This window comes from Lissotriton vulgaris, chromosome 4_1 (assembly GCF_964263255.1).
Source record: "Lissotriton vulgaris chromosome 4_1, aLisVul1.2, whole genome shotgun sequence".
Classification (NCBI taxonomy): Eukaryota; Metazoa; Chordata; class Amphibia; order Caudata; family Salamandridae; genus Lissotriton; species Lissotriton vulgaris.
Window position 1 is genome coordinate 2,007,493,211 of NC_141691.1, and position 15,379 is coordinate 2,007,508,589.

A 15,379-nucleotide genomic window follows, 5' to 3' on the forward strand; every position below is an offset into this window, starting at 1 on the left:
GAGTGTGCGAGCGCAATCCAGCCAGAAGAGGGCACACTGAGACTATCTCGACGCACGGATGGTGTACCCTAGGAAGCGTCTGATCAAGGAGAGAGAGCTTGGGCACATTTGAGGTGGAGGCTTTGTGTGATTGATCACGCTGATAGGCACAGCTGAAAGGAAGCCTATTGGTGTTGAAAAATAATAAATAAAAACACGCTGACAGGCACAGCTAAACGCAGGAAGCCTGTCAGGATCAACATCCCTGATAAATCACGCTGATAGGCACAGCTTGTTGGAGGACTTTAGACAAAGTGTTTTGACATTTACATTGGAAACTGTGTGCGCTGATAAGCTTAGTATTAATTCTAAGTAAACATTTTCAGCCTGTATTCTTGCAATCCTGTGAAGGGTGTGGAAGTTTAAGAAGGAATGTAATTTTCTTGTTTCCCCACAAGTTTTGCGAATTTAAGTGTTATTGTATAAGTAATTGAGTCTGTAAAAGCTGTAGAAGCCGTACCCTTATTGCCACTTTCCTTCACTATCCCTCTTAAATACATATTGTCAGCGTTGCTCAAATTTTAACTCAAATTATGGCAACTGCGATGTCAATGTCCCAACCACCTCCCTTCCTAAATGAAGATGGGGAACCCCTCACTCCCTGGAAGAATTGGGTAAGGATATTTGAATCCTATTTAATAGCTACTGGTGGGAATAGATTCTCATCTGTAAGAAAGCTACACATTTTGCTACATAATTTAGGAAAGCATGCTAGAGAGATATATGACAATTTACCTGACATTGCTAGCGATAGCAGCAGTGGAAGTGTGGATGCTGATGCTCCACCTGGTGTATATCAGGTTGCTTTAATAAAACTAGATGCTCAGTTTGGGAAGAAAATTAATGTTGTTTTGGAGAGACACAAATTCTTCTCAAGGAAAGTATGAGAGTGGTAAATTATATAGCAGTACTTAGAGGCCTATCTTCCCCTTGTGATTTTGGAAACCTTACTGATTCTCTGATCAGAGACCAATTGGTTAGATGTACATCAGATAAAGATACAAGAAAAGCTGTTAGCAGATGCCCCAGATTTGAAACAGGCTGTGGATATAGCCAAAAGTATTGAGCACACAGCCTTCTGCATGAGTGAGATGAAGGATGCTGTTGAAGTAAAACAAGTGTGTGATGATGAAGTAATGAAGGTATCTGCAAAGCATGACAAAAGCAAAAGTGTATCAATGGGAAGTTCTGTTCATAAGGCTGAAACCCAAAAGTTAAAATGTTTCCGTTGTGGCAATCCTAACCATCTAGCAAATAATGTGAAGTGTCCAGCAAGGAGTGTTATATGTAGGAAGTGTAACAAACGGGGACATTTTACCAAGGTGTGTCATGAAATGAAAAAAAGATGTGACCGATGTTATTTTTGATGAAGAAGAACCCAGAGGTGACATTGTATTCCAGGTGAATGAGCTTCTTGAGAGCTCTGAGTGTAGTTACCCTGAGTGTGAAATTTGGCTTGACAATGTACCTTATAGTGTATACGCTGATTCTTGCTCACCTTATACACTCATAAATGAGACCACATTTAAGGCAAGGTCTGTTGACAAAGAATATGAGCTATTACCCCCAGACATTAACCCAGGTGGATACAACCATGACACCATACACTTGGTAGGAATGGTCATTATGCACATAAAATTCAAGGATAGAGTCACTGTGGGCAAAGTATATTTAACCAAGAGGGGATCGTGTTTACTGGGGTGGAAACATCAAAAAGACCTTGGCATCAAGTTAGATCCCAATGCCTCTAAGCCAGTGTACTTGGTGGAGCAACCAAGTGTAGGTACAGAAGTGTGTGAGGACTTCCCCGACGTATTTTCAAATAAGTTAGGACTGCTGAAGGGTTTCCTCCATAAGATAAAGTTGAAGAAGCATTGTAAGCCCACTGTACATAAAGCAAGGTCTGTGCCGTTAGTGGTGAGAGATTCTCTGAAAAGTAAACTGGAGAAGTTGGAGTCCATTGGGGTGATTGAAAAGATTGAGAGCTCAGAGTGGCTTGCCCCCATTGTAGTAGCTTCAAAAGGAGCTGGCAAAGGGATTCGTTTGTGTGTGGATCTCAGGGAACCTCAATGCAAACATCTGGGTGGAGAGGCATCCTCTCCCCAGAATAAATGAGATGCTTAGCGTGTTACACGGTGCAAAATACTTCAGTGTTTTAGACCTCTCGGCAGCTTACCACCAGGTCGCCCTTCATCCGGAGTCTAAAAGCCTGACTACTTTTATTACGCCCTTTGGAGCATACCAATACAGTCGTATGCCGTTTGGATTGGCGTCTGCGGCTGCCGTATTCGAACGAATTATGCAGCACATATTAGAGTGTCTAGGAAAAGTCTTGTGCTTCCAGGACGATATACTAATTTATGCAGACTCAGAAAGTGAGCATAACAAGAACTTGAGAGAGGTTTTGAGCAAGTTGAGCAAAGCAGGCTTTACTACCCAAAAGGACAAGTGCAAGATTGGGGTAAGGACTGTGACTTACTTAGGGCACACCATTTCAGGAGAGGGAATCAAGCTGAAAACTAGCCTGGTGGATGCAGTGATGTTAGCTCCTGCACCCTCTAACAAAGATGAGCTAAGATCCTTCCTAGGTTTGGTGGAGTACATGACAAAATTAATTGAAAACTTTTCAAGTCACACATGCTCAATGAGGGAACTATTGAAGAAGGGTAGCACCTTTGTGTGGAGTTCTGAGTGCCAAGAAGAATTCAAATATGTAAAGTCAGCCATTGCCAAGGCACCCACCTTAGGGATGTTTGATCCCAATGAAAAAACCACACTGACTACTGACGCTAGCAGTAAAGGCTTGGGAGCATCCCTCACTCAAATGGTTGGTGGTTGTGAGAGAATAATTGCTTTTGCTTCCAGGGCGTTGAAGGTCCCAGAGTCTAATTACTCAACCATTGAAAGGGAAGCCTTAGCGTGCTATTGGGCCATAAATCCTTTAAAATTCTTTCTGTGGGGAATCCCCTTCACCCTGAGGACCGACCACAAGCCACTAATTCCTTTATTCTCCACAAAGAACATTGAAAGAGCCACTCCACGCATCTCTAAATGGGTCTTGGCATTGCAAGGTTACAATTTCACCATGTGTTATGTGGCCGGTGAGAAGAACACTATAGCAGACTGCATGTCAAGATTGCCGAACAGGGTGAGGACAACTTGTGCAGCCCACCAGAAGAGGTAATCCTCGCAGTAGAACACCCAGCCATTAGTAAAGAGGCGTGGGAGAGAGAATCTCAAAATGACCAGGTGTTAAGGGAATTGAGGAGATTGATTGAGGAAGGGTGGCCTGAGCATAACAGTGAGCTATCAGTGAACCTCAAACCATATTGGGCAGTGAGAAATAAGTTGTCTAACATGAATGGTCAAGTGTGCAGAGGAAATAAAGTCATTCCTCCCGGCAACATGAAGGATAGGATTATAGCATTAGCACATGAAGGTCATCCAGGGAGAAGCATGACCAAGAGTAAAATCAGACCACATTATTGGTTCCCCAAGATGGATGGGTTGGTGGAAATCACTGTAAAGGACTGTGAGGCATGTGGAAGGTGTGACAAATCCAAGGTAATACACAAAGCACCACTCATTCCGGTGGGGGTACCGACTAAACCATGGGACAAGTTGGGAATTGATATAATTGGTCCTTTGAACCTACTTAATACCAACCAGAGGTTTATGTTCGTAATCATTGATTATCACTCTCATTGGATCAGTACCAAATTCGTACCTTCAATAACTACACAAGATTTAATGGAGTTTTTGTAGGAGGTGTTCGCAGCAGAAGGTATACCGAGCACTCTGGTGACCGATAACGGGGTCCAATTTACGTCGGAGGTAATGAAAAAATTCTTAGCAGAGTTGGCCATCTCACATATAAGAACTCCTTTTTATTGTCCTAAAGCAAATGGAATGGTAGAAAGGACAAATAGAATGTTGAAGAACTCTATTCAAATGGCTGTTACAATGCATGAACCTGTTGAGGAAGCAGTAAGGAAAACACTATGGTATTATCATTCTTCCCCCAATGCAGTGACAGGAGTATCTCCTTTTGTATCCCTTAAAGGGAGGAATCCAGGATCTAAGCTCAACCCAAACTGGTTAAATGGTGGTGTTCCGGTGTGGGTGGATAGAGACTCTGTGAGAGAAAAGGTGGATCTACATCAAGCGGAGTATAAAACCAGGTACGACCAGAAGTGGGGCACCACTAGCAGGAAGTTCCATGTTGGACAATGGGTAGTAGTCAAAAGACCTGTTATAGGACGTGCGAAAATGCCCTCCTTCTCCAAACCAGCGAGAATACGGAGGGTAAAAAATAACTCGGTGGTTCTGGAAGATGGAAGCACATGGAGCATAGACAATGTAAGAGGCTGCCCCAAATGTGTGTGTTCCAATGGCCGATGGTGAGGAAAGCCAAGATGAGGTTCTACCGGATGTTCAAGCAGCCAGAGAAACCAGGGTACGTCAGCCACCAGGTTGGCAAAAGGACTATGTAAAATAGAGCTATGTCAGTATACTTTTCCTCCCCCGGAGGATTGTTCTTCAACTGTTGTTTATTCCTTACAGAGGGAGATGTGTTGTAATATCCCTTAGTTATTTCACTTTAGTTGTGGTATGCCCCAATCACCCCTTCCCCTGGGTGTACTGTAAACTGGCCCATGGAATGTTGGTGGGGCGTTCGTGATAGAACGTTGTGTGAGGCTGGCAGCGGAGAACCAAGACATGAATAAAGCTGCTCTACTTCATTCTCGTGTGTGGCAGTAATTATTCCAAAGTTTCCCAATGTGACAAACTCTATACCTGCTTCAGCAGGGCACCTTGGGGACATACATCTTCCTGGTATTTGGTTCCCTACCGCTAACTTTCGACCCGCTGCGATTATCAGCGGTTCACCCTGTTGCCTCATAACGTGACAGACCCTCACCTGATGTGCCGCAATCGGCTGCCCCTTCGCTCCCCTCAGCACGGTCCCCTGCGACGAGGCCGAGTCACAAGTCCACCTCATCGAGCATTCCAGACAGAGTGGCCGTTCCTCGGACCGTGATCTTTTTCGGCGCCGATTTGCAGATACCAGTCTCCACCTTCCTGGGGCTGCATTCTTCTGCCTTAGGGTTGCAGCCCTCCGCTCCTCTCTTCACGCAGGGCGTCCTTGTGGTTGCTGCCCCTCCTGTTGTGTTGTACTGTGAGGGTGTGTTTCGCAGCTAACAGTGACGGCCGAAGGAACCACTGGCTTTTCATCGTCTTTGTTCATGCTGGCTTCTTTCTAAGAAGTGCAGGGGAAAATATCATTCCCTGGGCTTGTTTCAACGCTGACAGGCACAGCATTACTCCTTACTGAAGCAAGCTGCCTGTCAGTCCTCTTGAAGTGTTTGCTTCAACGCTGACGGGCACATCATTGCTCCTTACATAAAGAAACTGCCTGTCAGTCCCCTTGCTTGCTGATGGGAACAGCTAGTTCAATTTAAATGGTGCAAGTTTTGATCACTTCGCTGATAGGCACAGCCTATTCACCTCAATAATAGCCACTGCCTGTCAAATCTTTCATGCTGATAGGCACATCTTGTGTATTTTTTTTACATACACTGTGTACTTTCCTAAATCGCTGATGGGGATAAGCCAGTGATATTTAATGCTTGTCAGCCTTCCTACGAGCTGACGGGCACAGCTTTTTTGGTGATATTTTCCAGCATAATAAAAATTTTTGTTGTGACCATACCATTTTCTTCTCTCTGTTGCCATGGCTTCTGTGAATATGTCACAACCCCCTCCTTTCCTAAATGATGTAGGTGATTACCTATTACCTTGGAAACAGTGGTTTGGATTATTGGAATCCTATCTTATGGCCATAGGTGGACAAAAATTCTCCCCGTTGAGGAAACTACACACATTACTTCATAACTTGGGTATTAAAGGTCATAAGACTTATGATAATATTTCAGTGCCCCGTCCGGAGAAAGAGGACAGCGATTAAGATGAAAATGTCTATCAAGCTGTGATGAACAGGTGAGGAAAGCACTTCGGGATGAAAATTAATGTAGTACTAGATAGGCACACATTTTTCTCAAGAGTCCAAGGTAGAAACGAAAAAGTAAAACTAATTCATTGCTGCTTTAAAAGGTTTAGCCAATAGTTTTGAGTTTGAGTCTCTCCAAGAGTCACTTATTAGAGATCAATTGGTCAGGTGCACCAATAACCCGGAAAGAATACTGGTAGATAATCCTGACCTTAGAGAAGCAATTGACATTTCAGTGGGAATTGTAGCTATGAAGGAAGGTGGAGACAAGCTAACTGATGTATATGTCATTAACAAACAAGATACAGGGAAGGACAACAAAAATAAAATCAGTGGCACCTCTTCTCCAGCAAACAAACCCAAGTGCTACATATGCGGCAGCCAGCACATTTGGCAAATAATGTAGTTTGCCCAGTGAGGGCAGTTGTGTGTCACAAGTGTGGAAAAAAGGCCACATGGCAAGAGTCTGTAGAGAACAACGCAATAAACCAGTCTTAGCTATTAAACATGACTTTCCCACTGAGACTAAATTCATATTCCAACTTCAAGATTGCACTGAAGCCACATGTTTTCCTTCAAGCAGTATCACTTTTGATAAGAAACGTGTATCTGTGTTTGCCGACTCTTGCTCCCCCTACACTTTCGTGGCTGTAATCTGCTTTTCTGAACTTTTTCCTGCATGGCAAGACATGTTGCAGTCTCCTGATATACAACCTGGGGGATATAATGGAGATCTCATACCTTTATTGGGGATGACTTCGATGGAAGTTGGATTCAAAGGCAGGAGAACAGATGGCAAGATTTATGTTACACAGAAAGGTTCCAGTTTACTTGGGTGGATGCACAAAAAGGAATTGGGTATCACATTCGATCCTAATACCCCCGACCAAGTCCTTCTGGTGGACCCATTCGTGGGTTATGTTATGTTATTAAATTATTTATTAAGCGCACTAACACTGATTAGTTTCTTGGCACTGAGTTTGACAGTAACACAACAGAGGTAAAAGAGTAGAATTTAAAAAGCTTGTCTGAAAAGCCAAGTCTTCAGTGCTTTCCGAAAAGGTAGAAGATCTTGACAGAGCCGAATTTCCAGTGGCAAGGTATTCCATAGGAGGGGGGCAAGTGCTGCAAACCTACGTCCACCAGAACGTTTAAGCTTGAACGGAGGGATCTGAAGGAGGCCTAGGTGGAGTGAGCGAAGGTTGCGGGGGGGAACATATCTGGTGATTATTTGATTAATGAATTTGGGGCTTTTGCCATGCAGTGATTTAAAAATCATGCAGCCTGCCTTGAAGGCACAGCGTTGTGTGATCGGGAGCCAGTGTAGTTTAGTAAGAAGGGGGGTCGCTGCTTGCCACCTTGGTTGCTTCAGTATCATCCTGGCAGCATAGTTCTGTACCATCTGGAGACGCTTGAGTAGAAAGACTGGGAGACCCAAATAGATGGCGTTCGCGTAATCCAGATGGGACAGAACAGTGGCAATCACAACCTGGGTAGTGGCCTCTAGCGTTAGTAATCGCCGAACCTTCCTGATTTTTTTTAGCTGATAGAAACACTTGGAAACCACCTGGCCCACTAGTGCCTTTAATGAAAGGTCACTGTCCACGATGACTCCCAGCGTTTTAGCCGATGGTGATGGTTGTGGGGCTTGACCCAGGTCTAAGGGCCAGTAATGAGGGCCCCAGTGTTTAGCGCTGTCCCCAGTCAATACCAGTTCTGTTTTCCCCGGGTTCAATTTCAGTTGATTTTGGTCCATCCAGGATTTAATAAACCTCATGGTTGACTGGAAGTGACTGACAGATTTTTCAGAGTTATCAATGGTGAAGAGTAATTGCAGATCATCTGTGTAGTTAAAGACTCTCACCTGTTTGTCCCTCAATGTTTGTATCAGGGGGAGTATATATATATATATATATATATATATTGAAGAGGTGAGGTGACAAGGAGGAACCCTGTGGCACTCCGCATGGGGTAAGTTGTTTAACGCCAGTTAGGTCCCCCAGGCGTACCGCTTGTGAGCGGTCCTCCAAGAAGGATCTCAACCAACAGGCCGCTGTGCCCTGTATGTCGGCCTGTCCGACACGGTCGACCGTGTCGAACGCGGCCGACAAATCCAGGAGCACCAGTGCCTGGGGAGAGCGTCTGTCTGCGCAATCTTGGAGAGTGTCCAACACCGCAGTGACTACTGCCTCCGTAGAGTGTGCAGGCCGAAATCCAGTCTGATGGGGGTCAAAGCAGGAGGACTCCTCCAAAAAGTTGGAGAGGATTTTCGCCACGTGTGCCTCTAAAATTTTTGCCAGGTAAGGCAACAACGAGATGGGCCTGTAGTTTGCCTTACATGCCGGGTCAGCCCCAGGTTTTTTCAATAGGGGTATGACCGTTGCTTCTTTGAAAGCAGACGGGACTATGCCCGACAATAGAGAGTCATTAAGGAGAGCAAGAACAGGGGTAGGGTAGGCGGAGAAGCATTCTTTCAGGATGCGGGGGGGGGGCAGATATCTAATGGGGACCCAGATTTAACTCTCGTCAGTAGCTCCGAAAGCTGGTCCTGAGTTATGGGTAAAAAGTTGGTGAGAGTGGCAGAACCGGTCTTGATTGCCATGCCAGTGGGTGGGATGGAGGCCTGCAATGATTTCCCTAAGGTTTTCAGTGAAGATTTGGGTTTGTTGAAAAACGATCAACATTCTATCAAACTCCAATCTAAGGCCAAGCCGGTTGGTCATAGTTAGGCCCATTCCCCACCTGATGCAAGACATCTTAACACTCAAACTGGATCGCATACTGTCCTAAAATGTGATTGAACCCATTGAAAATTCCCAATGGTTGGCCCCCATAGTTCTCGCCACCAAAGCCTCTGGTAAAGAAATTAGGCTATGTGTGGACCACAGGCCCCTAAATGAAAACACCATGGTGTAGACACCCTCTGCCATGCATCCATAAGGTCCTCACATTGATCAAAGGAGCTAGTTGCTTCAGTGTCCTGGATCTTTCAGCGACCGATCACCAGGCAGAGCTCCATCCAGATTCCCATCAACTTTTATTACCCGGTTGAGTGCATTCCATTTCCTGCGCATGCCATTTGGATTGGCCTCGGCTGCAGCTGCTTTCCAACGCATCATGCAGCATGTGCTAAGGGATCTTCCCGGAACATTATGCTTCCAAGGTGGCATCCTCCTCTATGGAAAGGATGTGGGGGAGCATAATATCAGGCTGGGAAGTGTGTTGTCCAATCTGTAAAAGGCAGGACTCACTCTGAAAAAGGAGAAATGTTGAATAGGAGTGGCATCAGCGGAGTACCTGGGCCACACTATCTCACCCAATGGCATCAGACCCAAGTTAGACCTAGTAGAAGCTATTCAAAACACTCAATCGCCGTTGTGTATTGAGGACCTTAAGTCTTTTCTGGGCCTATCAGAGTATTACTCCAAATTTGTTCGTAACTATGCCAGTATTGTTGAACCATTCCCGGGCTTGCTCAAATCCAAGGTGCCATATGTATTGAGCAGTGAATGTAATGACGCTTTCAGGGCAGTGAAAGCACCATATCTGGGCAGATTTGACCCACCAAGCCCACAATTATATGTACTGATGCCAGCAATAAAGGGTTTGGAGCCTGTCTCACTCAATCTGTGGAGGGCAAGGAGCAAGTGGTGGCATTTGCCTCTCGTGCTCTCAAAGGTGCAGAAAGAAAGTACTTGGTGGTGGAAAAGGAGGCGCTTGCCTGTTTTTGGGCTATCAGACATTTCAAATTCTTCTTATGGGGAATACCATTTACAGTGAAAACAGATCATACACCCCTTATGTTTGTTTTCACCACAAAAGAGTCAACAGGACTATACCCAGGATTGTTAGATGGGTTTTGGGTTTGGAAGGTTATAACTTCAAGGTCAAATATGTGCGTGGTGCACAAAATATTGTGGCAGATTATTTATCCTGCTCACCGATTGAAGTAGAGGAGGATGCTGACAATGGGAAGTGTGGGGAAATTGGCTTACAGTTAACAAGTCTTAACAGAGAGGAATGAGAAGCCTGTGTTGGAGCAGATGAGGAAATTAAGTCCCTGAAATAATACATAAGGGAGGGCTGGCGGGGGTAGGGGGGCCAGCGCCAATCTGGATCAAGTTGGAGCTAAGTGCAATGGCATTTCTGATCAAGGCAGAACTAAAGGGGATATGGTACCTTAAGTTCCCAGAATGTCCTAGAGGAATAAAACTACTCTGGTGTGGGTCAGACTGTAGCTTAACCTGAGTTTATGAACGTTCCACTTTTTCTTGCTCATGTAGAGTAATGGTTTAGTTGGTATCCATGCTAATGTACTTTTATTGCCCTGTTCCCTGTACCTTTTCCTGTTCTCCTTTTTCTTTCCCTCTCCTCTTCCCTTTCCTTTTCCTTTGTTCATCTTGCATAAGAGTTAGTTATAATCTGGCAGTTGGTACATTCCGCGCCCCCTTACTCCCCCTTGGTTCATGCTTACCTTGTTTTGAAGATTACACAGCTGACTCCAGTTGACTTGGCTTGAGGTGGTGTAACGGAATAAAGTCTTCAACACTTTCCCTAGTGTTGTCTTCAGTTGCATCAAGAACGTTTTCCCCCATTGAGGGCAATTTCAGGTGGGATACAGCAATGTAAAGCTATTTTTCGCTTAAAAAATCAGGAGTCTCACACCTGAATCGGGTCCATTGGCATTGATGCTGGTGCTTCAGTGTTCCAGTGGCGGGGGTTCACTTTGTACAAGCGCTGACAGTGCAGGCAAATGGGCCATCCTCCAAGACGGCGGTAATGGGGGTTATGTCCTCCGTGTGAGGCTTCCCTTGCATTACTGCAAAAAGAACAATCGATAAACAGAATGTTGAACAAACCAGATCTCTTGACTGGGGGTGAGTGGTTGAAAAGATTTAGCACTCCATCCATCATCTTGTTATGTTTACTATTTTCGCCCTAAGTGGTCAGGGGTATGCCCAGAAGTGGGTTCCATGCTTGCTCAGCCACTGGACTCAAGATAGCCTGGCTGATGAGGGACGAAACCCTGAAACCGGTCCCAGGATGCTTGTTCCCGGTCCAGGGAGGATGTGGCCTGTCAGTCCGGGCTGGGCTGTTCCCATGAGGAACAGGGTCAAGACTGATTGGCATGGGGGGGCGTGGCCACGAGCCGAGCATGGCGGACGCGTTTTGAGCTAGCTCCGTCCTCTGCCCAACAATACTAGCCAAATATCCTGTTTCCCCGTATCCCACGGGACGCCCACTCAGGCTCTGGAACCGCCAAGTGTGTGGCGAGCGTCAAGACACAAGCGGCGACCCCTGGGGCTCCCCCGGGAGAGAGCGCAAAGATCGGCGCCGGCGAGGCCTAGCTCCGGGAGTGAGCCGCGGCCTGTGGTAGATGGGTGAGCCGGTCTCGGAGGGATCGGCCGGCGCGGAGACTGGCGGAGTCGAGGTGTGCCTTACTGCGGCGGAGTGGCCGACTGGAGAGGTGCCTGGCACTACTGATCGCTACACGGCCAGTGTGTGTGCGGAGCAGCGAGGACGCCATATACTGGGCTGGCGCCGGAAACATCCTGGAGGCGCGTAAACGCGAGGTTTGGAGCACCGGCGCCTGAAAAGACTGTGGCCTCGCGGGCCTCGTGGGGGAGCTACGGTGATACTGACGACTAGCCCGAGGACCCACGGGCCACAACAAGACACTTAATGCCCTGAAGGGGAACTCCTTAATTGAGCTGCTACAGACACGCTCCGTCGCGACCGAACCTGAAAAAGGGGACGCCATCTTGGGCTCTCCGCGGCGAACACCATCACGCAATCGTGGTCACAGCGGCTTCTCTGCGACCGGTGCGGGGACCGATGCCGAGACATCGCTGACCGCGCCGGAGCACCGAGGCGGCGAAGGGCACCGCCATAGTGCACTACAGTGAATAACGGACTGCTGACTACATACCACGCTGATTTCTGGGGTGCTGAGAAGGGCGACCACCCACATCCCGACTGTTGTGGCACGCCGGACACTGGTGAGGGGAGCAGCGGAAAGCCCAACAAACATGGGTCGGTGGTGCTGCAGGGGCCAGACGATTAAACTGTGCTCCTAGAGCTGAGGTGCACCTGACCCCAGGCACGTACAGTTGCAGGTGGGAACGTCCGTGACTAGTGGATGAGCGGCAACAGCGGGCAAGCACGGAATACATCGGCATTGAGAGCGCACGTGAGACCTCACCACCGCCATCCTGAAGACGGAGCCATGGGGAAGAACAGGGCCATGGTGCAAGACCAGAGCACAAATGCGGACATCCAATCTACTGGCTCAGACCACCCACTGGCCTCCTCCAACATGGAGATAATACCGCCAACAGGCAAGTGCACACAGGACGCTAAACTAGACCTCATACTGGCTGAAATAAAGGCATCCAGGGAGGCACTTGAGTCGCGTATGGACAGTATGGCGACTGGCTTGTCGCTCCAAAGGGCAGACCACAACAAGTTAGCCGAAAAGGTCTCGGAGCACAAGATCGCGCTTGACGACCTGATACCGCAGCAGACGGATCACTCCACGAAACTCGAGCATATGGAGAAACAGCTCAAACTGCTCTGGGACAAGATGGACGATGCGGAAGGGTGGGCTCGCCGCAATAATGTGCGAATTTTAGGAATTCCGGAGCGCAGTGAAGGGAGGAACCCCACGCAGTTTGTTGAGGATTGGCTAAAAAAGGTTGGGGGACCACAAGATCTTACCCCATTGTACAGCGTGGAGAGGACACACAGAATGCCAGCGAAGCCACCCAGGCCGGGTGCGCCGCCGCAACCGTTAATAGTGCGCCTTCTGCACTATAAGGACAGAGATTCAGTGCTGAGAGTGGCAAGAGAGAAGGCACCACTGAGGTATGAAAACAAAACCGTCTCCGTATACCCAGACTGTACCCCGGCGGTGCAGAGGGCCAGGTCGACATTCATGGGGGTAAAGCGCAAACTACGGGACAGAAACCTGAAATATGCACTGCTATTCCCGGCCCGCCTCAAAATAATACATGAAAACAAATCATATTTCTTTGGCACGCCTGAGGAGGCGGCGGAGTGGATGGAAGTGGCCTTGACACCGTTAAACACACAGTACCCGTTTGAGGACGACCAGAGTAAAGGACATTTGCACCAAAAGGAGCAGCGGGCCGACACGAGTGGGAAAAGCGCAAAGGGGTCGACGGCGAGCGGAGGAACAACATCGGCCCGAGCTGGGAAGACGCCAGGGATAGCCCAGTTGACGGAGGCAGGGGACAAATCGGACATGGGCAGCGACTCTGACACGCACACGGAGGTGTCGGGCTCTGCCAACAGCCTACAGCTCTTCCCCAAAATTACTGCACAAGTGGCGCATGACTTTTGATTTTAACCAGAGAAGGCTTCGGATGGTAACGTATGAGAATTGCACAGGAGCGAGAGTGGGCTGACAGGGAATGGGGATACACTAGCTTAGGGCACGCTGTGGTAACAGCAACAGGTCCCTAGCGGGTATCAGTGGGTTCCACCCCCCCAAAGCATAGACATGTTCTGGTTTACTTATTGCTCACGTTGGGCGATAATGTTTGGACCTCAGGGTTTTTCACTTGGGGACCTCAAAGTTAAGGGGTTACATGTTTTGATGGCACTTGGAACATTACATATACTACATACATTCTTTCTGGTACAGGGCCTATTGGAAACACCTGACACGGACCGAAATGGGGACTCTTAACACATACAAAATGTGCACCTGGAACGTACGAGGCATGGGGTCCATAAATAAGAGACACAGACTTTTAGCACAACTCAATCGGAGGAATGTTATGGTGGCATGTCTTCAGGAAACTCATCTGAACAGTGCAGAGAGCGTAAAGCTGCGCAAAAAGTGGAAGGGTCAGCTGTTTGCTACCTCTTATTCTGTGTTCTCGAGGGGGCGGCCATATGGGGAAGAAGCACTGTTCCTTTCAAACTGGTGGAAAAGAGACTGGACACGGAGGGTAGATACGTATTCATCCGTGGGATGTTGGATGGCTCACCTGTAGTGATTGGCAGTGTCTATGCGCCGAACTCATTCCAGTCAGATTTTCTAGCTACCCTTAACAGAGTGTTGGCAGACTGGTCAGAATATCAGTGGCTCGTAGGTGGGGATTTTAATGCAGTTTTGGACGTGTCACTAGATAGGCCACTGAGGGCAAGAGGCAGGCTGACGCGCTAGCGCAGTGGGCGGAGGGATGAGATTTGGCTGACACATAGAGATGCAAACACTTACTGAATAGAGAGTATACCTTTTACTCCCCGCCCCATAGACTACACACCAAAATAGACCGTGTATTCTGTACCAAATCATTACTGGGGGCGGTGACAGTAGCGGAGCATATGGACAAGACTCTCTCTGATTATAACCCGGTGGAAGTCACATTACAGTGGGGTAGGGTCCCAACGCCTATAGCAACATGGCGCCTCACCACTTAATTGCTGGAGGACACTGTTTTCAGAGCATCACTTGCAGACGCCATAACAAATTACTTTAACATAAACACTAACCTGGCTAGTTCCCGGCAGATGGAATGGGACGCCTTTAAGGTGTCCATAAGAGAGGAGGCGATGAGTACACGGGTGGGCATGAGACCTAATGTGATGGAGAAACTCCAAGAAGTAGAGGGCCGCCTGGCTATGCTTGAAAGCGAGGCTGCAGGTACAAATTTGTCCTTTACACCACTGCAGGAGGCACACATACAGCACGCTGAACTATTAGAGGAACTGCGGGGGCTGGATTATAGGGAGTACACATGCAGGCAACATGCGCAGGCTGAAAGGTCGGAGCCATTGCTGGCCTGTATAGTGCGGGATGACCCAGTGCACTTGCCCATACTAGAGGTTACTGATCAGGGAGGGACGCCAGCCACAACGCAAATAGACATTAATACGGCCTTCAGGGATTACTATGAGACACTGTACGGCCCACACCGACAACTATCAGAAGCGGTGTTTGAGGAGTTCATGATGGGACTCGACTTGCCACGACTAGAGGACCACAAGAGGAGGGATCTGGCACGACCTATTACGGTCGCGGAGATACGCCAGGCCATGCGTGCGCTCCCACGGAATAAAACCACTGGAGCAGACGGCCTCCCGGCCGAGTTCTATGGGGCCTATGTCGACCTTCTTACCCCGCGCCTACATGTGGTGTACCAAGAAGCGATAAGGTCACGGGGTCTGCCGTGGTCATCACTGCAGGCATTGATAGTATCACTCCCGAAGTCGGGCAGGGATGTCATGCAGCTACCTAACTACAGGCCTCTGTCCTTACTCAATACAGATTATAAAATACTGAGTAAGGTTCTTGCGACG

The 15,379-nt window shown here is 47.8% G+C and overlaps 1 protein-coding gene across 1 annotated transcript in view; it reads left to right on the forward strand.

The window, feature by feature from the left end:
* Nucleotides 1–15,379, forward strand: part of RECQL4 (RecQ like helicase 4) — a 249,361-nt gene that overhangs the window by 7,870 nt on the left and 226,112 nt on the right. The gene's annotated exons all lie outside the window — the stretch shown is intronic.